At 43.3% G+C, this 21,511-nt stretch overlaps 1 protein-coding gene across 4 annotated transcripts in view; it reads right to left on the reverse strand.

Moving 5' to 3' along the window:
* Window positions 1-21,511, reverse strand: part of YEATS4 (YEATS domain containing 4) — a 137,838-nt gene that overhangs the window by 32,653 nt on the left and 83,674 nt on the right. The window contains exon 8 of one of the 4 annotated variants that reach the window (XR_012518419.1): window positions 510-12,952. The exons of the other annotated variants lie outside the window; for them this stretch is intronic. The gene's annotated coding sequence lies outside the window, so the exon portion shown is untranslated. Of the gene's footprint in view, window positions 1-509; window positions 12,953-21,511 lie in introns of those variants that run through there. 4 annotated transcript variants of the gene reach the window in all.

A 21,511-nucleotide genomic window follows, 5' to 3' on the forward strand; every position in this document is an offset into this window, starting at 1 on the left:
TGCTATTGTTTTTCCTAGCTTAAAAAAAAAAACTTTCATAGTTTTTTTTAAAAAAGCCCTGCCTCTCCTGTGAACTACCCTTCATTTTTTTTCTCCACTCTAGAGCAAAACTTCATGAAAGAATTGCTATAACCCAGTTCTTCTCTTACTATTTTTAATTTTTAGTAAACCTTATTTTAGACATTTAGAAATGTGCACATAGGCCGGGCGCGGTGGCTCAAGCCTGTAATCCCAGCACTTTGGGAGGCCGAGGTGGGTGGATCACGAGGTCAAGAGATCGAGACCATCCTGGTCAACATGGTGAAACCCCGTCTCTACTAAAAATACAAAAAATTAGCTGGGCATGGTGGCGTGTGCCTGTAATCCCAGCTACTCAGGAGGCTGAGGCAGGAGAATTGCCTGAACCCAGGAGGCGGAGGTTGCGGTGAGCCGAGATCACGCCATTGCACTCCAGCCTGGGCAACAAGAGCGAAACTCCGTCTCAAAAAAAAAAAAAAAAAAAAAAAAAAAAAAAAAAAAAAAGAAATGTGCACATAATCCTAAGTGCTCAGTTAATCTTCACAAACTGAATGCTCCTGGCAACCAGCACCCATATCAAGAAATAGAATTTATCAGCACCCCAGAAGCTCACCTCCTGAACCCTCCCAGACACTCATCCCAGGGTAACCACTATTTTTGTTTGTTTGTTTGTTTGTTTGTTTTTGAGACAGAGTCTCAATCTGTCACCCAGGCTGGAATGCAGTGGTGTGAGCTCGGCTCACTGCAACCTCCACCTCCTGGGTTCAAGCGATTCTCCTGCCTTGCAGCCTCCTGTGTAGCTGGGACTATCGGCGCATGCCACCACACCCAGCTATTTTTTTTTCTATTTTTAGTAGAGATGGAGTTTCACTGTGTTAGCTAGGATGATCTCGATCTCCTAACCTCGTGATCTCTGCCTGCCTGGGCCTCCCAAAGTGCTGGGATTACAGTCATGAGCCACTGCACCCAGCAACTATTTTAACTTCTGGCACTTACAGTGCTAGAAGAATTTTCCTGATATAGATGAGTCTTCCTGCTTTTGAACTTCATACACATGAAATCATACAGTGTGTACTCTTGTATCTGGCTTTGTTCCCTCAACATTATATTTGGGAAATTAATCTACGTTGCTATAAATAGCGATGGTTCACTCATTCTGATTGCTCTGGACCAGAACTGGCAAACTTCTCCTGTAAAGACTAGATAACAAACATTTTAGGCTTCGTAGGCCATAAAGTCTATCACAACTACTCAACTCTGCTGCTGTGGCCCATGAAAGCACCCAAAGACAACACATAAACAAATGGTCATGGCTGTGTGCCAGTAAAGCTTTATAAAAACAGTTCCAGTGTTGGATTTGACTCTCAGGCTGTAGTTTGCTGACTCCTGCTTAGTCTATAATATTCCATGGAATGAATATGCTATGACTTCTAAAATCCATTCCAATGCTGATGGGCATTTGTGTTATTTCCGAGTTTGGGTTATTCTGTCAACCCTCCTCTCTTTTAGTGTTTTTAAATCAACTTAGTTGAGGTATGATATACATATAATCAAATGCACCCATTCACCTGTAAATCTATTTGTCTGGATTTTCCCCCATCACTCCAACAAAGCTTTCATTGGCAAAACCACCAATGATGTCCATGTTGTTAAATCCAATGGTCAATCCTCAGCCCTCAGCTTTTTTTACTTCTCAGCGGCATTTGACACAATCAATTCCTACCTCCTCCTTGGCAGACTTTCTTTACTTGGCTTCCAGAATTTAGCATATAGGTTTTCTTCCTGCCTCACTGATCACTCCATCTTAGTCTCCTCTGCTGATTCCTCTTCTCCCAACCCCTTCATCTTGGAGTGCTCCGAGGCTCAGTACTTGCTCTGAGTCCTTTTCTATCCACACTCACTTCCCTGGCTGTCTTGTCCAGACTTTAGCTTTACATATCATCTGCATACCAACAACTTTCACGTTTATCTCTCCATCCAGACTTTTTCCCTGACTTCCAGACTCGTATATCCAACAACCTGCCCCACCTGTAGCCTTCTCCATCGTGGTGTTCATGTTCATCTGAATCATCTTTTTAAACTGTTTTTTTTTTTCACACACTACATCCAATCCATAGCAACTCTACCTACTTCGACCCTCAAAATCTAACCACTTCTCACCACTTCTGCTATTGGTAACCTAGTCCAAGCCAGCATCATCTCTTTTCTTGATTGTTGCAATTGCATCCTATCTCGTTGTCCTGTTTCCATTCTTGCTGTCATAAAGTCAACTCACAACACAGGAGTCAGAGGATCTGGTTATGACATAAGAGAAAACATGTCACTCCTCTGCTCAAAACTTGTTAATACAGTCCCACCTCATTAAGAGTAAAGGTCCTACAATGTAAAAGTAGAAGTCCCTACAATGGCCTGCAAGCCCACAAAGAATCAGCTCCTTCTTATTTCTTCCATCTTTCTGGTCTCCGCTCCCTCCCTCTGCTCCAGCCACCTTGGTAGCCTTAAAACACCAGGCATAGTCCTGCCTTTCTGTTTCCTTTGTCTGGTATACTCTTTCCCTCCATGTCCACTTGGTTAATCCTCTCAACACCATCAAGTCTTTGCTCAGAAATCATCTCCTCAATGCGTTCTGCCCTGATGATTTTGCAATGGGTTCCCCATGCTTTCATTTCCTTTATTCTGCTCTACTTTTCTCTTTTTCCATAACACTTTCTAGCCTCCTAGAATATACATTATTCACCTAGTTAGTGGGTCTATCGTTAATCACCTATCTCCTTACCTTACACTAGAGTATAAGGTCCATGAGGGTATAAATCTTTCTTTTGCTCATTGATATATTGCAATCTCCAGGAACAGTGTCTGTTACATAGTAGGCACTCAATAAATATTTGTTGAATATCTGAAAGATTTCTATTTTTCTCTAAAAAATATTAGGTTTTTTTTTTTTTGGTGAAAAGTCTCACCCTGGTTTGAAAGCTAAAGGATTCATCTGTCAAGTTCCCAGTGAGTGGTTTGGCAATTATATCAACAACTAGCAGGTCCCCTTAGGCTGATGGACACCTGAGGCTATTTATTTTATTGGTGAAAGCTTCGTGTGAGAGCATTTTGGTCCAGTTCACGAAAACAGCAGTGTTCTAACCAGCAGCTCCAATAAATCTTACACATTCTTGAGCCCATAAGTCCTGGCCTCTTGCCTCTCTACACATCCATTCATCCAACTAAGAAGAACTTCTTGTTGGAGCACACAGGGCCACTTGATTAGCAAGAGCAATGGGAAGGAACACAATCCTCTTGCCTTTCTGCCCTGGGGACACAACTTCAGAGCAACCAGCCCTTCGCTCAGGACAGTCAGACTTTGCATTTCTTGTGACAGTAAGACTTTGTGACAGTAAGAATGTGACAGTAAGACTTTGCATCTCTTTCCACATCCACCAAATAGCTTGCCCACTGTCCCGAGTCAGTTAAAGTTAACACATGGTGCCCTGAATTGATACTGATTTATTCCAAGGTAATTTATGTTTACTTCTGGGACTGTCAGTTACTCTATGACCAACAAAATCTATAGACATTAATAGGCTAAGAAATGCTTCATGCAAAAGAATGTCTTTCTCATGATAATTTTCTGATTCCATAGCTTTCTGCCCATAATCTCTATTACAGAACTTTTTACATTTTGCACCAGAGTTGCTTACATTTTGATCTCCCCATCTGTATACCCCTTATTCAACCTTTGCCCCAACTGCTACGCCAGCAGTTTCTCATAGCTGGGACTAATGGTTTATTAGCTTAGCAGTACAGGGTAGCAGATAAAGGCACAGACTCAGAAGCCATATTGTGTCAAGTCCTAGCATTAGTACTGTATGATCTTGGACAAATTACTTAACCTCACTGTGCCTCAACTGTCTGGCTTGTAACACTACTGCCTCATGAGGTTGTTGTAAGGATAAAGTGAATTTTATATATATATTCACTATATATATATGTGGAAATATATTTCTACATATAATATATAGAAATTTTTATAGATTATATATATATAAATCACTTAGCACAACAACTGGTATATAAGAAGTATAAACATACACACATGTCCTTGTTTATGTAATTAGAAGCATTTTGTTTCTTTGTGAGGTAACAAAAATTATATGAAGTTGTCTTTCAGTGTGACTCCTGCTTTAGAATTATGAATGAGCCAGCTGTTTGGTGAAAAGATTCTAACACGACGTTAAAGGGAAAAAATAAATCTGACCCTGTGCACGCAAGCCCAGAATACATTGTGCCTTTTTCAGGGCAGGGCCAATCCCAGGAAACAAGCTCCCCAGGAAATGTCCTCAGAGGACTGGGGGTTTCCTCTGATACCACCAGGGTTAGAGGAGGGAAAAATGGAAGCAAAGCTTAGGGCATGTTTTCTGGGCTTCCTCCCCACTCCTCAAAAACACATATTGAGTCTGTGTGGCTGTTATATACATACATGAGTACATTTGGCCTAGCCTACATTAGTTAGATCCTTTAAGATTTGCTGTAGGCTGGGCGCGGTGGCTCAGGCCTGTAATCCCAGCACTTTGGGAGGCTGAGGCGGATGGATCACAAGGTCAAGTGATCAAGACCATTCTGGTCAACACGGTGAAACTCCGTCTCTACTAAAAATACAAAAATTAGCTGGGCATAGTGGTGCGTGCCTGTAATCCCAGCTACTCAGGAGGCTGAGGCAGGAGAATTGCCTGAACCCAGGAGGCAGAGGTTGCAGTGAGCCGAGATCGCGCCATTGCACTCCAGCCTGGGTAACAAGAGCGAAACTCCGTCTCAAAAAAAAAAAAAAAAAAAAAGATTTGCTGTAAACAGAATTATATCCCCCACCCCAAATTCATATGTTGAAGCCCTAACCCCCAGTGTAATTGTATTTGGAGATAAGGCTTTTGGGAGGTAAATACAGAGTCATAAGGGCAAGATCCTAATCTAATAAAATTGGCAACCTTATAAGAAGGGGAAGAGAGCAATCTCTCACTCTTCTCTCTCTCTCTCTCTCTCTCCCTCTCTCTCTTTCTCACCCTGCACTGAGGAAAGGCCATGTGAGGACACACTGAGAAGGTGGCCCTCCTCAGGCTGGGAAGGAACTGCTCAACAGGAATTGACTGGCACCTAATCTTGGACTTCCCAGTCTCCAGAAACGTCAGCCGTTTCTGTTGTTTGAGCCACCTGGTCTACGGTATTTTGCTGTGGTTGCCAGCATTGACTAAAGCGCGTTGAAACAGGGAGCATACCCAGATAATCCCAATAATGGGTGGTTATTGCCAGGATTCATGTGGCAGTGTAGGATGTCTTTGCCTCCTTAGCTAGGCAGCCGTTCTTGGTCTCAGAGCTTCGCAGCGATGTCTACAGGCTCGAGGAGAAATGGAATAAAGGCTCAGCGTGGACTGGGATACTTATACTTTTTTATCTAGTGTTTCTATTTCTTGGTTGAGTGTCCCTATGAGGCAGCTGGACACCGGAAGTCCTTTTTGGCCTCCTTCTGACTAGCTCAGTCCCAGGGGAACTTTGGCTCCCAACAAATGTGCCTAGAACAGTAGGGTTGATTTTATATGGCAAGAAATACGGCAATAGAGAATAAGCCACTAGCGGCCTGTTTCTCAGAGGTGGGCCGTGGCCTAGCAGCACTTACGGACAACAAGGTGTCTCGTCACCATAGAGTCTAGTTTGAAAAGAGCAATTCAGAGGTAAACCCTCCTGTTCTAGTGGTTCTATGACTTCCCTAGGGCGGCTGTGACAAAGTACCACAAACCGGGTGGCTTAAAATAACAGAAATGTATCCTCTCAAGGTTCTGGAGCTGGAGGTCTACAGTCAAGTTATCAGCAGGCTGTGCTCCCTCTGAAGTCTGCAGGGGAGAATCCTTCTTTGATTCTTCAAATGTCTGGCGGCCCCAGGCATTTTCCGGCCTGTGGCAGTGGGACGCCAATTCCTGCATCCTGTGTCTTCATATGGGCTTCTTCTCCGTGTGTATTTCTTTGTGTCTTCTTTTATTCTTATAAGGATACCAGTCGTTGGATTCAAGCCCACTCTAATCCAGTCGTACCTCATTTTAACGTAACTAATTATATCTGCAGAGACTCTATTTCCAAATAAAGTCACACTCTGAGGTTCTGGGAGACATGAGTCTGGAGGGACACTCTTCAACCCATTACACTGCCTTAGTTTAAATCTTCCATTGAAAATTACAGAAAAACATGTGAGCCAGATTCTGAAAATAAAACAGATTCTGTTCATAGGGCACAGGAGTGGTTTACAGACTCTCAGATCAGTAAAGCCATCAGGCCTCAGGAGGAAGACCGGGTCGAGCATGGCTGTCAGACGTCTCTGCTCCCTCTCTTCCTCTTCTGGGCGCCTCCCCGGGCCTGTCGGCTTCGTTCTTTCTGCAGCCAGCCTTCTCTGTGTCTCCATGCCCTCGGCCAGCAGCAGATGACCAACCCGTTGCTCCAAAGTTTACATTTCTGTCAAGCTATCAGTCCAAATTGAATAGTCTTGGCCCCAATTCTAAATTCTCAGGAGGGAGAATCTGAGGGACGCCTCTAGGATCAGATGTTTAATCCTGGTCTAGTTAATTGTGGGTAGGTGGGTGGAGTGATAAGAGTAAATCATATGGGGAGGTAGCGGCATCGCAGTGGCCGGAAAGCCAACAGCCAGAGAAAGAAGAGTCACCGTAAGCTGGATAGATAGCCCAAAAAAGGTCTGGACATATCTTCTTTCATAACATTTAGCAGCATGCAAAGTGTTTTCATTTACACCCTCATTTGATTTGTGCAAATTCATATGGAGTAGGCGTAATTAGCATTTTGCCCATTTTATGCATGTAGAAACAAACTCAGACAGACAGAATGATTAGCCCTTAAAGATGACCAAGCCAGAGGTCATGCACAACATTAGATCTTCTGGGTCCTGACCCGATTTACCTTATTATACAACACAGAAATGTAACTGACTTTGTCATTTTTATTACAACCAATTGTCAGTTATACACAGTTTTATTATCCAAGTTCGTAGATGTAATTTTATAAAAATAAAATTTTAATAGACTGAAGATTATAACCATTCTATTCTTCTCTGGTGGGTCCAAAGTTTTTCCCACTTATTTTCCTGCTTTTCCAGTTTACTGTTTCTTCACAATGCTCCTCTTTCAGTATCATTATTCTTCCAGAAAGTTCACTAGGATTTAGTACACTAAAATGAAAAAGGACAACTGTTTTCTTCTTAACATTTAAACTCAATTCACTTTTCCTTTCCATTTATTTATTTCCTTCTGTTAATTCTGGTTTCCAATTGGGAAAATGGGGCTATTTTGAGTTACACCTTTGCAATCCTTTTATTCAACTCTTTTTAGATTTTCATTTTCATTTTTAAGACAGGGTCTCACTCTGCCCCCAGCCTGGAGAGCAGTGGCACAATCACAGCTCAGCACAGCCTCCATCTCCGAGGCTCCAATGATCCTCTCACCTCAGCCTCTCAAGTAGCTGGGACGACAGGAATGCACCACCATGACTGGCTAATTTTAATTTTTTTATTTTTGGTAGAGATGGGGGTGCTCTCACGGTGTTACTCAGGCTGGTCTCGAATTCCTGGGCTCAAGCGATCGGCCCACCTTGGCCTCCCAAAGTGCTGGGATTTCATCATTCATCTCTTGTATTTTCTCTGAGGCTTGTTTCCCAAAGTCTCTGGTTCAGGCTCTCTCTTCTCATTTTGTTTTTTTTCCACACACTGCTCTCTCCAATACTACCACCTCTTAGTGAAGGATTTTGCTGCTTTCTGTTTACTGAGACTCCCTTAGTTACCCCGGCCTTGTTTAATTCCCTTAAACTTTCTGTCTCTATTTTATGTTTACCTCTTTCCATTATCTCAGGATAAAATCATTCCTCTTCTCTTTAGAGATAAGTTTTCTTTCTTAAAGCTTCCTAGAACCATTAACCTCACATAATTTCCTCTAACAAAGCATTCTTTCTCAACTGTTTCTTCTTTTGCTTTTCTTTTTAGCCTCTGTCTCGTTTTTTTCTAGGAAAACCAAACAACAGCCTAGCCTTTGCCTCACTACCCCTGTCCGTCTTTCTAGCTGTACTTTTGAGTAAATGGTCTTTGTCTTCTAACTTAATTTTGTTGTCTTCACTGCTTTCTTTTTTCGGTATGGCGGCATTCTCCTGAAACTTCTCTCTCTCTCTCTTTTTAATGTCTTCAATTTCTTTCCTCACTTTGTTCATGCTTTCATTTAAGTAGTCAAAAATAGTTATAATAGGTGTTTTAACATTCTCTGCTAATTCTCTCTCTGTCATTTCTGGATCTGTTTCCTCTGAGTGATTCGTTTTCTGATTATGGGTCACATATTTCTGCCTCTTGCCATGTTTCGTCATTTTTTATTGGATGCTGAACGTTGTGAGTCTTATATTATCGAGTGCCTACATCTTACTATCTTCCTTCAAAGACTGTAGTGGCAGGCAGAAAGGCACTTGGTTTAGTTTGGCCGTTTTGGGGTTTGTTTTTAAGCTTTGGTAGGGCAGACCTAAAGTAGCTTTTATCCTAGGAACAGTTCAGTGACATCTCTAAGGCATGGCGCTTCTAGTGCTTCCACTGAATGTTCCTAGTGATCAGTGAGGACACTCTCCTCTGGCCGGTCACCCCTTGAGCAATTTCCAGCCCTTTGTAAGCTCAGGAACTGCTCTTGAGTTCTCCATCTCTCTTCGTTCAGTGGAGTTTTACCATATTCAGCAAAGGCTCAAAATGACACCATGCAGATTTCCGGAACTCTCTTTCTGAGAGAGAAACTCTGTAACTCTGCCCTATAATTTCCAGTGACTTCAACCCTCCTGAATTCGGATCTTGGGCTCCTCAACTCAGTAAGACCATTGTTGTCTTACATGGGTCCCCTTCCCTTCTCCATTGCCAGACATGTGTCTTCAGGCAGAAAGCCCAGGGGATATCAAGGCCACCTTCTCTCAGGGATCACAGTCCCATATTATCTATTGTCCAAAGTCTGGAAACAGCTGTTTCATATATTTTTGCCTGTTATTCAAGGTGAATTCAAGCTCCAGCTACTTCATTATGGCCAGAAGTTGGAATGTCTGAAACTACTCTTTTGAAGAACATCGTGACTGTTTCTAAGTAACTAACGACTTTTCTTCATTCATTGCTCTTGTTTAAGAACAACACTTGGGTCACTGGCCATTGTTTTCTTTTTTTTGAGACGGAGTCTTGCTCTGTCGCCAGGCTGGACTGCAATGGTGCATTCTCGGCTCACTGCAACCTCCGCCTCCCAGGTTCAAGCGATTCTCCTGCCTCAGCCTCTCAAGTAGCTGGGACTACAGGCATGAGTCACCACACCTGGCTAATTTTTGTATTTTTAGTAGAGACAGGGTTTCACTATGTTGGCCAGGATGATCTCAATCTCTTGAGCTTGTGATCCACCCGCCTCGGTCTCCCAAAGTGCTGGAATTACAGGCGTGAGCCACTGTGCCCAGTGGCCATTGCCTTCTTAAAATTCTGCTCCCGGAACCATCCTACCCCCTGACCACTCCCTCGCTACTTCATATTATCTTTCCTTTTCCAGAGGGGCTGGTGAGTGGGCAAGCTCAATCATAAAGCAGGTTGTAATGGTGTTGGCAATTTCCAGGTTGATCACGGACCACAGCCGGAGGAACCCAGGCAGTAGATTTTGGCATAAGTTTCCTTTTAAATCCCCATAGTTAGCATTTAACAAATTTGCTGATTGATTTGGGGCCCACCATACACTAATTTCTTTTATATTTATTTAGTAACTTTTTTTGGAGATAAGGTCTCACTCTGTTACCCAGGCCAGAAGGCAGTGGCATGATAACAGCTTATGGCAGCCTCAAACTCCTGGGCTTAAGTGATCCTCCCTCCTCAGCCTCCCAAGTAGCTAGGACTACAGGTTCGTGCCACGAGACCCAGATAATTTTTCAGTTTTTGTGTAGAGACAGAATCTCGCTATGCTGCCTAGGCTGGCCTCAAACTCTTGGCTTCAAGTGATCTTCCTGCTTTGGCCTCCAAAAGTGCTGGGATTACAGATGTGAGCCTCCTTGCCTGGCCCCACTGTACTCTCATCAATTAGTGGGATGACTGAGAACTGGCTGCAGTTAAGATGTACATATTTCAGTATGAATGGCATCTCATATGGGCGAGTTCTCAAGAAAGTATGATCAAATCATTTGAAATTTAAATTATCAAGATTGCCATCTTTGTTAGGTTTGTGATACTCCATTTTTACCTTGGTAGGTTCTCAACTTGTATAATTCCCCTGTGGGCCCTTTCCAGACCCAATAGTTATTCTTTTTTCTTTTTCAGTTTGCATATGTGTTTCTGTTCTGGGTGGTTTAGCAATACACTAACATTTTTAAACTTTGTTTCTTATGTCAGATAAGATTAAGTAGGTTAATATCTGTACTGTAAATTATGCTTTTTATTTATTTGGGTTAATGTTTTCAGACCCCTACAGGCAGAGGCATCTACAAATCCAAGCTGATTAAGCTGCCACTGACATTCAAACCTCATTTTTCCCCCTCAGCATATTTCTACTAATTATATTTAACTCCTACATGGATTTAATATAAAACAAATTTAACTGCATCAAAAAGATATCTGTGATAAACAGACTAATGCTTAAAAGTAATATAGTGTTTCACATCTGTCAAAGGAAAATAACTCAGATACGCGTATCGTTAGCTGTAAGTTTTATTGACATTAGATCACACATTAAGATAGCCAAACATCAAGCAAAGAATAATTATGCATCTTCCAATTATTCTTCCAACTCTCTCTCAAGAAACCTGTCAGCACAGGCTTGATGTATTGAGAAATAATGCCACTTTAAAGGAATCATTATCAAGCTTAAACTGATAATCTTTAAAATCAAGGACAATTAAATGTTTGCTTATCCTAGGAGTTAATTTGCTGCCCTTGAGACTTCACTTCACCTCCTCTAAGATTATTTTTTAAATGAACCGATTGAATTTTTAAGAAATGCCCCCATGGATAATAGTTTCCTTAAACAAACAGAATGTTTGTTCATGGCTTACTGTAGCCTCAAACTCCTGGGCTCAAGTGATCCTCCCGCCTTAGCTTCCCAGGTATCTGGGTCTACAGGCACACACCACTATGCCCAACTACTTTTTTGTTTGTTTGTTTATTTGTTTTTCTTCTGTAGAGACAGGGTCTCGCTATGTTGATCAGGCTAGATTTGAACCCCTGGCCTCAAGCGATCCTCCTGCCTTGGCCTCCCAAAATGCTGGTGTGAACCACCACACCTGGCCTAATATTGTATTAGAAGGAAGGACGTACAATTCCAGGACAGCAAGAGTGAGTAAAAAGGAAGTCAATCAGGGATGGAGAGAAAGCAAGTGGGGCATCAGGAAGCGGGCTACAGCTTCCTGAGATCACACAGTGGGTTGCTTGATGGGGTTGTGTGGAATTACGGTGCACAGAGTGGTCCACCAGGAGTGAGGGAGATGACTTAATGTGTGGCTCCTTTGCACCTCCTATCTCTCCTTAGTCCAAGTAGACCTTACAGAGTGATAATTCTCTAGCACGCCCAGGCTGTGTAACCAAAGACCCCTCCAGGCAGCCACTGGGGATGCCACATCCTGAGGCACAGTGTATCTCTGCATCTGAAAGTCGGAGGAGGTGCCAAAGACTCCACAGTCTGGTTGGACTGACTTGAGAACCAGTTCTGCCACAGCTCTCACTATGTGGGCGGAACGGGGGCTCTGCCTGAGGCAGTCATCCCACAGGAGAAGGCGCGCACCACCAGAGCTGTGCCTTCTGCAAGCAGCTCGGAAGCCAGTCAGGCAAATCTGGGGAAGCTCATGAAAAAGCCCACGATCCTCCTTAATGTTATTTGGGACGCTTTCTCAAAAATTCCATTTAAAACACACTTTCTGAGCACCTATGATTCATATTTGCCAGTCTTTCTGCCGTAAGCACTAAGATAAAGAAAACAGAACCCCTGGCCTCAGAATGAACTGTAATTTATTATAATAAATACCAAGACCCTGGGACTTTGTTTTAGTCTGTTATCATACTGCTATGAAGAAATACCTGAGACTGGGTAATTTATAAAGGAAAAAGGTTTAATTAACTCGGAGTTCTGCATGGCTTTGGGGAGGCCTCAGGAAACTTACAATCATGGCAGAAGGTGAAGGGGCAGCAGGCACTTCTTCACAAGGTGGCAGGAGGGAAGTGAGGGAGAGTGAAGGGAAAATAGTCCCTTATAAAACCGTCAGATCTCATGAGAACTCATTCGCTATCATGAGAACAGCATAGGGGAAGTCTTCCCCCATGATCCAGTCACCTCCCACCAGGTCTCTCCATCAACACCTGGGCATTACAGTTCAAGATGAAATTTGGATGGGGACGCAAAGCCAAACCATGTCAGACTTTAAATGACAAAAATAAATTCTGCCTGGGAGAGAACAAGGAAAGCAATGAAGAAGAGAATGTAGATGAATAAAAAAGCTTCATCTGATGGAGCTGAGACATGTGGAAGGGAAGAATAAAGACTGATGAGACTCATAGAAGATTAACCAAGCATATGCATCCTGTCTCCTGAGTATGGAAATGAGGCTATCTCTGAGTGACCCTTGTAGCAGGTTAGGATTTTTGCTCCCTCACTTTTCTACTGTGATGACCACAGGTAAGGCATTGTGGCAATTAACAAAAAAGCCAACTAATCATGATTTAAACCATACAAGCTTTCATTATTGACTTGGTAAGTTCAAAGCTGGCCAGCTCAGAGTAGTTTTGGGGACCAAAAGTGTCACCAAGAATCCAGGTTCTTTCTTCTGTTCTGCTATCTTCAACTTACTGGCTTTCATTCTTAGCTTGATTGCCTCATGATCCCAAAATGATTGCTGCAGCTCCAAAAGTTACATCTTCATATAGTAATATCTAGAAAGAGAAGGCAGGAAGACACAACAAATGCTTTCTTCTCAATCATTTCTCTCTTACAAAAGAACTCTTTCCCAGCGGCTCCCTTAGACATCCATTTATACCCGATTGACCAGAACTGGGTTGCACGTCCCAACCCTATGTTAATTAGTGGATAAAGAGATTAAGAGTGCCATGATTTAGTTAGATCCATCAAGATATATCTGCTGTGACTGGGTTCATAACTACACATCAAAATTGGCCTCCTCGTTTGTCAGGCCAGTGTGTTCTTTCTAACAAACGGATGATGTCACCGGTATGCCTGCAATTCTTCTATTGCTCTGTCTTGTCTACAGGGCAAATCCAACTTCCATAACGATTTATGCTTCTTCGTGTCAGCTCTTCAATTTCACCCCCACCCAATCTACCAAGGCACTCTGTTTCAGATCTGTGGAATTAGCCGAGATTCTCTGAATGGCCCGCGCTCGTTGCTCCTTCTAGTGCTTTGTATAGATGGTCTCTTCTGGCTTTCCACATTGCTTTCGTAGCAACTACAACTTAGCTTTCAAATAAAAACGTCACTGTCTCCTCCTCAGAAAGCCTTCCAAGATGTTCCTCCTCTGTTTTCTCCAAAGTGCCCTGTTTATACCCCTTCTATGACACATACAGCCCTGTGGTAATTACTTGTTTCTTCATCTTCCTCCTTCACTTGACTCAATCTCTAGAGTTTAGTCCGGTACCCAGAATAAAGCAGCCACTCAAGAAGTGATGATGAAGTGAAAAATGCCCGTGGTTGTGTGCTTTCAACCTCAACCGGGTCTGGATTGGTTTCATTTGCTGCTGGTTACATCCTGACTCTGGGGACTGTTTCAGACACTCCTCATCCTCCCGCGGCCTAAAGTCCAGCCTTTGTCTCTCTCATCCTCAGCAGATGATCTCAATGTCCACTTTTTTAAAAAGCATGATTGCCATTTTATTTTTTTCCAGAGGATAGTTTTCCATGTTTAAGACTGAAAACGCCTTACAGGCTGTCTCGGAGGTCAAGGAGCAGCACCTGTGCGTCTAAATTGGGAAGGGGTATTGGATCCTTCTGGGCTTCATGAGAATGACTCCTGACTACTTGGCCATGAATGGCACAGCTCATATCACAGTGCAGTTTCCCATACAGCTGGGAAGCACAGATATGGATGACACCCACTTCAGAAATGGCCCTGACAGCTATGGCCTCTACTTTGTTTTTAATGATGAGATTAATGGCCTTGTCCTTGGGTACACGTTGGGTGTGGCTGTATAGAGAATAGGCTGCATGTGGTCTTGGTCCATTTTGGCACAACCATTATTTCTTCTTTTCTTTTCTTTTTTTTTTTTTTTTTTTGAGACAGGGTCTTGCTTTGTCACCCTGTCTGGAGTACAGTGGCATGACCTTGGCTCACTGCAGCCTTGATATCCTGGGCTCAAGTGATCCTCCCACCTCAGCCCCCCACATAGCTGGGACTATAGATGTGCACCACCACGCCTGGCTATTTTTGTTTTTTTTGTACAGACAAGGTTTTGCCGTGTTGGCCAGGCTGGTATCAAACTCCTGGACTTGTGATCTGCCCACCTCGGCCTCCCAAACTGCTGGGATTACAGGCATGAGCCACCACACCTGGCTGTTTCTTCTTTTCTTTGTTATCTTGGAAGTGAGGTCCTGAGAGAGCTTACCTTCTACTTAGAGTGCATTGAGACACTAATTTCAGGGTCTTTGATGTTCCTTCATTCACTTTGACCCTCGTTCTCAACACTTAACATGTCTGTTGCTCACTCTCTTCATCCCACTCATCTCAAAGGAAAAGGTCCCTCTTCTCACTAAGGATCTCACGTCCTCCACCCCCTCCTTGGATCTCTCTCCAGAATTTTCGATCTTCCTTTTGACACCTATTAGCACTCTAGTCTCCTCCCAACCCTAACAGCCATCAGACTGGATACCCTTGCACTGTCTTACATTTCAAAATATTCCTGTCCTGTTGTCAATGCCTCAAGCCAAGCCCTTAGAGCAGGGATAGCAGAGCTGGCAGCTGAAATACCAGATAGAGCCTATTGGGGTGTTTTACTTGACCTTCACAGTGTTTAAGTGAAAAATTTCACTTAAAAATGAGAATTCCTGTCTTTTCCATAATGGTCACACAGTTGACTGGTCTGGGCCACCTTTTTCTACATGGCAACAATGATGTGGGCACAGCTGCTGGCACTACCTTTGGGTGGGGCATGTGGTCACCAGGTTGTCAGAGTATCCTTCCTACAAGCATTTGAATTTGCATTCTCCTAGACTTGTGGCTGTGTCCTTATCTTTCACCTGGAAGTGCCCTCTTGAAAGTCATTGGTGATTTATTTCTTAGTCATGAGATGCACAAGTGTTTGCTCCACCTCCACTACCCTTGAACTCTCCGTACCTCCTCATCACCTCTCTAGAAGCTACAACCAGCTTGGCTTCCTTAAACCTTATGTTTCTGGTTCTCTTAGATTCCTAATGCCATTTTTTTTTAAGGTCCAATGGTGAACACGAATTTGTAATAGAAAAGAAAGCACGATATAATATATCATTTTAATAGCTGACAAATACAAAAACATTATAAAATAAAGAAAAATAATGTTTTTACTAAGTAATTGCCTGATACACCTTTATAATTTTTTTTCCTACAAATTTTGGCTTCATGTTCATTGATAACCTTCTCATATGATGATTCTTAGTATCTATTGTTTTTGTACAGGAACATTGGTTGCAGCATCATTTATAACACCAAAAGGTGGAAGCAACCCAAATGTCCATCGACTGACAGATAAATAAACAAAATGTGGCATATCAAAGCTGGGTGCTATGGCTCATAAATGTAATCTCTGCTACTTGGGAGGCTGAGGTGGGAAGATTACTTAAAGCCGGGAGTTTGAGATCAAGCTGGGTAACACAGCAAGACCCCATCCCTTCAAAAATGAAAACCATAGAATGGGATATTATTTGTCGACGAAATTAAGTAGTGACGGCAGCCACAACATGGGCAAACCTTAAAAACACTATGCCAAGTGAAAGATGCAAAAGACCTCTAAGGAAATCATGATTCCACCATACAAAGCATCCAGAACAGGCAAACTCATGGAGACAGAAAGTAGACTGGTGGGCACTGAGGGCCAGGAGGCAGGGGTTGGAGGGGAAGGGAGTGGTAGCTAATGGGTCTCTTTTTCTCCCTCAGTGTTTTTTAATTGTGTTAAAGTTCACGTAACGTGACATTTATCACCTTTGACCATATTGCTGGCTGTGTTCCTTCTGCTCTTAAATGAAGGCTTTTCCTAAGGTTTGGGCCTGCAGTTGTACAGCAAGGATCCCACCTATCTTCATGGGATGAGTGAAGTCACGTGGCTTCTGCCATCCAACCCTTTTTGTGAAGAGCTAACAAATTGCCCTCTGTCCCTGTCTCTCCCTCATGTTCTTTTCACACACTATCAATGATCTGCTGGAAACATCCTCCTGGATGTGTTTCTAGCACCTTATATATATTATATCTGAAACACAACCTATCGTCTTGCCTCTGTCCCCTCCCCCTAACCAAACCAGGCTCCTTCCAGTTAATGAACTGTTGATGGAGTTCTCACAGTAACCCTTTCCCCTGCACATCCCTCTCCTTGGACCTCCACAGCATTTCCTCAGGCCTTTGTAACACCTAGCTCCCAACTGCTCTCCTTGCCTCCTGCCTCTCAACCAAATGTCCTTCCTTGCATCCTGGAAGAATTATCTTTTTAAAAGATTGCTGTGGGCCGTGTGCAGTGGCTCATGCCTGTAATCCCAGGACTCTGGGAGGCCAAGGTGGGGCAGATCACTAGGTCAGGGGTTTGAGACAAGCCTGACCGACATGGTAAAATCCTGTCTCTACTAAAAATACAAAAGAATTAGCCTGGTGTGGTGGTGCGCTCCTGTAATCCCAGCTACTCAGGAGGCTGAGGCAGGAGAATTGCTTGAACCTGGGAGGCAGAGGTTGCTGTGAGCCGAGATTGTGCCCTTCCTCCTGCTCTCTATTCAGTAGCTGAGAGAATGGGACTTGAGGATTAGTCAGGATTCTTGTCCACTTTCTTCTCAACAATCTGGTTACATTTTACCCTCAAAGCAATGACAATCCACCGTTCCCACATCACTCTTGGTGCTTAAGAGACTGTTAGTGGATCTTTATCATTTGAAGAAGAATTTTCAAAAGTTCTGACCTTCAACCACCCAGGCCCAGCCAGATTTCCAACCTTCTCTCCCACTGCTTTTTGACACCTACCTAACATCACCTGGGCAACTTAAAGAAACCTCATGTTTTCTTCCTTTGCTGATGCAGGTCTATTGTTTGGAAGGTTCTCCCAGCGTTCATTGATGCCTTTCTCAAATGTCTTACTGGCAATGCCTCCTGTCGCATACATTCTTGCATCGTATTTATGGCCAGGTCTTTTCTGGCTCACTGTATTGTATGCTCTTTGAGAGTAGGGACTGACTCCTTCTCTATCCTTTGTCCCATCACAGTGCTCAACACATGACATTCTTTTCTTCACAGCTATTTATATAAACCTTCTATAACGTCAGGCATGGAGCCAGGGCCTGGCAGGCACAGATGAATGAGGCATAGTCCATCTTCATTCAACCTAATGAGAATGACACATGAAGACGTGACTACAAAGTTGGATGAGGCCAAGAGTTGTGGCTCACACCTGTAATCTCATTACTTTGGGAGGCCCAGTCAGGAAGATCACTTGAGACCAGGAGTTCAAGACCAGCCTGGGCAACACAGCAAGACCCCATCTCTATAAAAATATTTTAAAAATTAGCCAGTCATGTTGGGGCACAACTGTAGTCCCAGCTACTCAGGAGGCTGAGGCAAGAGGATGTCTTGAGCCCTGGAGGTCGAGGCTGCAGTGGATCGTGATCACACCACCACACTCCAGCCTGGGCAGCAGAGTAAGACCCTGTCTCCAAAGAAAAAAAGTAAAGTAGGATAAGCACAATAGAGTACACACGAAGCATAGGGAGAGTTTACTCATGGAGGATGACTGAGAACAGGAAAGTGAGGCCTCAGAGAAGGTGATGTTTGAACTGGGCACTAAAAGAAGAATGAGCAGAAGTAAGCAGGGGAAATGACGAAAGTAAAATGTAAGCCTCATATAGATATATACATGGCTTAAATAAGATATATATAGTTTTTTAATACAATATATATGAAATATATATTTTTTGTGTGTATATATATATATATGTATGTATTTATATATAAAATATGTATACTTTAGGAGACGGGGTCTCACTATCTTGCCCAGACTGGACTGGAACTCCTGAGCTCAAGTGATCCTCCTGCCTCAGCCCCACAAGAAGCAAGGACTACAGACATGCACCATTGTGCCTGGCTCAAGCCAGCTACGTTTACAATTTATTGGCAATTATGATGAAGGTGGCAAAGTTGAAGGATTAGCTCAAATGCATTTAGATTATGTAGGTTTTAGTTTGCTATGAAACAGATGAGAGTTAATGCTATCACACAACGGTAGATTCTACCAAGGGAAATACGGAAGAGAAAAAAACAAATTACTCCAGTTCTTGGTTGTTGACTCCCTCCAACACATACATTCCTTTGTTGATAAAGGAATGTTTGAGATGAACATGTGTTTACCACAGACATTTAAAAAAGAAGAATAGCAAATTGACAGTCAAGATTTGGTACAGATCAGAAAACCAGTCAACATTGTCTTCTTTTTTTTGAGATGGAGTCTCACTCTGTCACCCAGGCTGGAGTGCAGTGGCACGATCTTGGCTTACTGCAACCTCTGTCTGCTGGGTTCAGGCAATTCTCCTGCCTCAGCCTCTCTGGTAGCTGGGATTACAGGCATGCACCACCACACCCGGCTAATTTTCATATTTTTCGTAGAGACGGGGTTTCGTTATGTTACTTTACTTGCCAGGCTAGCTAGTAAATAATGTCTTATAAATATTCAAGCATAGGATCTTCAGCCCAGAAACGAGAGATTTTGGAACTCTTCCATTTGCTGAACATGTCTTGAACAGCATTATCACCTGTGAAAGCTGAAGTCACTGCTAAAATGGGTTCCCTAATATAAGACAATCCCCAGAATCTGTCTCTGTCGGAAGAACAACCTTTGATTTCATCTCTAAAATACACAAGCTTTATTTGACTAAGGTAAATGAAAGAGCCAGAAACTTTAAATGTAGCTTACTTCATCTGATCATCTTCACTGAAATCTCTGTGTGAGAAAAGATTTCCCCATCAGCAGTTTTTTTTAAGGGACATCTGGCTTCGAAAGCTTTTATTGCTTTTCTTTTCTATTGTAAGAATATTAAGTCAAGCATTTCTGGGGAGACATGCAACAAAAATGCCAGCATTAAATTAAGTGCTGCTGATTTCCAAAGGGACTGTTTCTGCAGTGACAAGTGGCTGCTGTTGTTTTTACAGAAACAGCAATAGTCACAGAAACACAGCACATGGGTAGTGATCAATAAAATTAAGTATTTCTTCATTTTAAAGTTAGTTCTAAAACAACACAGAATTACTAATGGAGAACACAAATAATTAGACTTGACAAGCAACTGATTTCTATAGAGTCACAGGATTTTTAGGCTCCTACCAAGGCAGCCTTATGTTTAGGCATTGGTCATACTTTTCCATCTGCTGAGAAACCTCAGAGTAATCACCCAGGATCTTGATAATTTAAGTGCTGACTAGCCAGGCATGGTGGCCCACATCTATAATCCCAGCACTTTGGGAGGCTGAGGTGGGAGGATTACTTGAGCTCAGGAGTTCAAGACCAGTCTGGGCCACATAGTGAGACCCTGTCTCAACAAAACATCAAAAAATTAGCCAGGTGTGACGGCATATGTACCTATAGTCCAAGCAACTTGGGAGGCTGAGGTGGGAGGAGGTTGAGGCTGCAGTGAGCTGTGATCATACCACTGCACTCCAGCCTGGGCAACAGAATGAGATCTTGCCTCCAAAAAAAAAAAAAAAAAAAAAAAAAAAGTGAAAAAAAATTTTAAGCCATGACCAACTTAAGTATTTTATTTTATTTTTTTTATTTGAGATGGAGTTTCGCCTCTGGAAGTGCTGGGATTACAGGCATGAGCCACCACGCCCGGTTGACCAGCTTAGGTATTGACCTTCCATCTCTCACCATAAACATTCTTACGGCTAAAATTAAGCACTGGGCATCAATTGTTACACACCGATCTGAGGGAAGTAGCCTGTCATACACGGCTTGTCATCACGAACCCCAACCCTGGTGAAGCAAGTCCAGGTTACCTACTGGCGTGGGAGGGCTGCAGGGAGATAGGCAGGAATGTGACCCACTGCTTCTTGGACTGCCCTTTGAACCGCATCCATGGAACGCTGCTCCTACTGGTGGTAAATGCCTCTGCACACTGATAAGCACCGTTTGGAAACACCATTCTGATAACCACCACCAGGCCACTCTGAGTGTTGTTGAGTTCTGGATTTTCCCCTGGGACCAACTGCTTTGCCTCTTGGGCGAATCCTAGTTCCATAGCTGGAGGACTGTAAATTGTACAGAATTTGGGAGAATGTCTTTTTCTTTTTCTTGCTTGCTAGATAACAAATTAAACACATCAGAGGACTGGAGAGGCTCTAAGTTGTTTGTTTTATGGGAGGAGAACAATGGATTCACTAGGCTGAATGCTTAGAGCCTGTTTGCTCTTTGAAGCAGTCTGCAGGTAAGTGATGGTGGGAGCGGCGCACACAGAGAACTGAAGCTGGGATGCACAGCGTTTCCCACTCGTCCCCCACTGCGGTGGGGCCATGGGCCTGGGAGATGCCAGGCCTGAAGGCTCCAGCTGCCTCTGGTTTCCAAGGCTGGTGTAATGGCTCAGTTCTCACAGAAGTGCTGACAGAACTTGACAAATAGAAAACAGATGTCAACTGACCTTCCAAAAATGTATTGCAAGGCTTCTTAATCTTCACAGCAGTTTTTCAGAGTGAGAGATGCCACCTTCAGGCAGCGATGCTCATGGCATCTTAAAGGGTTGATGTTTCTGCCTGTGATCCTCCGGCCAGTTGGCCACAACTGTTCTTCTCACCCACTGCCCTCTCAGACATCTTTCTCTCAGCATCCATGTGTGAAACGGACGGATCCCCGACAAGCAGGGATCCCTTTCCCTCACCTGTCCCTACACACAGTCTTGGCTTTCGTAGTTATAGCCATGTTTTCCTATGCACTGAGGCTGTTCCTGTCCCATCTTTGCCATTGGATCTCTCCCTGCTTTGAAATCGTTACTGTCACTGGATCCAATGCTTCCTCCAAATACCTTTTTGTTTGTTTTTGAGACAGGATCTTACTCTGTTGCCCCAGCTGGAGTGTAGGGGAACGATCTCAGCTCACTGCAGCCTCTACCTCCCAGGTCCAAGAGATTTCTCCTGCCTCAGCCTCCCAAGTAGCTGGGACTACAGGCGTGTGCCTCCACACCCAGCTAATTTTTGTATTTTTAGTAGAGATGGGGTTTTACCATGTTGCCCAGGCTGGTCTTGAACTCCTCACCTCAGGTGACCCACCCACCTT

Source organism: Saimiri boliviensis, chromosome 7, assembly GCF_048565385.1.
Source record: "Saimiri boliviensis isolate mSaiBol1 chromosome 7, mSaiBol1.pri, whole genome shotgun sequence".
Classification (NCBI taxonomy): domain Eukaryota; kingdom Metazoa; phylum Chordata; class Mammalia; order Primates; family Cebidae; genus Saimiri; species Saimiri boliviensis.